Source organism: Engraulis encrasicolus, chromosome 10 (assembly GCF_034702125.1).
Source record: "Engraulis encrasicolus isolate BLACKSEA-1 chromosome 10, IST_EnEncr_1.0, whole genome shotgun sequence".
In the NCBI taxonomy this organism is placed as follows: domain Eukaryota; kingdom Metazoa; phylum Chordata; class Actinopteri; order Clupeiformes; family Engraulidae; genus Engraulis; species Engraulis encrasicolus.
In genome coordinates, this window is record NC_085866.1 from 51,472,533 (window position 1) to 51,475,032 (window position 2,500).

The following is a 2,500-nucleotide window of genomic DNA, read 5'->3' on the forward strand; positions in this document are numbered from 1 at the left end:
ACTGAATGAAATGAACAGGAAATGTTTCAGTGTGTCCACTGCCTTTGAGTTTAACAACTCAATTTGGTTCAGATCTTTATAAGCTTTTAAGACCATCTGAAGATCTAATTATATACCATCCCAGGATCGTATTGCCGGGTGCTATGCAGGGATGGGCTGAATTCATTCAAAACGGGTAAACTGAAATCTTGAAGCAAACGTGTTAGGCTTATTTTACATTTGCTCAAAACTACTGAAGGAATGGAACAGTCTGAGAAGAACTATGAAGCAATTATAAATGCAATGCCACCGTTACCGCTTTCACTGTTTGTTTGATTCCCATTTCACAAGCCGTTCAGGTGAGCTATAATTAAAGTCGAGTGGGATGAAAAATAGTAAATGTCTTTGAAATTCCTCAAGCGTGGGATGTATGTTTGGCGGTTAAAAAGGGAAAGATGAAAGAAGAGGAGATGGTCTAATTCTGGATCCACTTAAAATAGATGCCAGACCAGACAGATCTTCACAACAGCACCCACAGCAGAGTGGTGAAAAATGTAGCAAAAATAAAACATACATCTATTAATAGGAAGGGAGCAAGGCGAGTTTATTTGTTTCAGTAGAATTGGGACTCTACGCATCATCCCTCACTCAGCTTGCAGGTGCATCACAGTGGGACAGACATCACTGGAAAGGAGCTGCAGCTTAGTTTTCAAGACTTTATTCTGTGCACACACATCCGACTAACGTTTCGTTGTTGCTACACCTTCTTCAGAGTCCAATAAGCTGCAGTGTTTATTTGTTTCGTTTGTTTCATTTCATACACAGTGGATCTTAGAACCATCCTATTGCTGAATTTTGTTGCCCTGTATTTATACTGAGTAATGATGAAGAGAGTTGAATCTTATTTAATCTAATCTAATAGAGGCTATTTGGGCTCATGCTTTGGTTTTATATAACTAATTGCATACTAATTGCATACATTGTATTGACAAGATGTTAGCATAGATAAATCTCACACTTATTTTAATCTGTGTACATGTTGAGAATGTATGCTATGTATGTATGGCCTACAGAGGCAAACTAGCCTAAGGCTAACTCTGGTGCAATGCATGAAATGGCAACATTTATGTTTTAATTGTTCATGGTCCCAATAAACGGAATTGAATTGAATGATATGAAGTGTAGTGCACAAAGTTTGTTTACCAGGCTAAGTTCAGTGCCCGACAGACTCAACATCAGGGAGCAAGGCGATGTGTCTGTCCCTCACCACTAGGGGTCATAATGTCATATTAGGGATGCAACGTGAGACACACGGTCACTAACTGAACTCATTTGCACAAGTAAATTATACAAAGCGGATTCCAAAAAAGTTGGGACACTTTGTATTTTATGAATAAAATCAAAACGCTGGCATTTTCAAAACATTCAATATGTTAACAAGGTAGAACATTATGTACAGACAACAAATCAGTTGTTAAAGTCAAGCAGAATTATTGTTTTGAGGTAATTATGTGATCATTTAAAATTTCACCCTTGCAACAAATCCCAAAAAAGTTGGGACAGGGCCAATAAAATGCATTTTATATTAGATAAGACTAAACACAACACAAGGGATGAGACTGAACAGTTAAATACTTTGACTGATGGATGATGATTTTATTCAAAAAATAGATATTTTGTGCGAGACATGATTTCAGTAGCTCAATTGATAGGTTTGTTCTTCAACTTGTTTACCTTCTTGTTATGCTTAATATGGGCATATCCTGACTGCAAGAAAACAATTTTGTGACCTGTTTACTCTTATGATGGAACCACACTGTTGGAACATAGTAGAGATTTAAATTTGCCACCATTAGGGGACAATATCTAAAGGCGGTGCTCCAAAATATAATGCCTTGGTAGCTATGTTTGCTGTTTAAAGTCTGTATGTATCATTCAACATTCATTTTAATGCTCTACATGAGTAAGAAGACCCTAACCAAGTCACCTCTGCACCCCCTTACCATCGTATATGCTGTCTTTCAGACTGACCACTAAATCAAGCTGAAGTATTCATTTTCTATATAACCTGGAGGGTGCATGACTCCATAATTTTCAAAAAGGATTAAATATTTTCCATCCTGTAATCAGAGGACAGTTTCACATGTCTCCTAGGTCCATAGAATGAGCTTTTCCGCATGCAACACTGTTTAATGTCTGCATCATGTGCATTAATCAAGTGTTGTGTTTATGGTCATTTTTTCGAGAGCTGTCATTGTTGGAGTGTCATAGTTTGCTTATTGACCACAAGTATGTCATGATCTCATAACTCATGCAATGATTACACAGAACTCTATATTATGGAAATAGGCCTTATATGCCTGCAATTTTGATAATTCAATATTTCTGTGTAATAGATAAGTAATTAGTCCCTCAAAATCTTCGTTGCTGAGTGCCACAGCCTTTCTGTGATGGTATTTTAGTTGTGCATTAATGTTGGCAGTCAATATAGTTCCTTTTAAAATATTCTTCCTTGTGTTAT

The 2,500-nt window shown here is 36.9% G+C and overlaps 1 protein-coding gene across 1 annotated transcript in view; it reads left to right on the forward strand.

Annotated features, from left to right (window-relative positions):
- acap3a (ArfGAP with coiled-coil, ankyrin repeat and PH domains 3a) overlaps nucleotides 1–2,500 on the forward strand; it is a 106,312-nt gene that overhangs the window by 74,940 nt on the left and 28,872 nt on the right. The gene's annotated exons all lie outside the window — the stretch shown is intronic.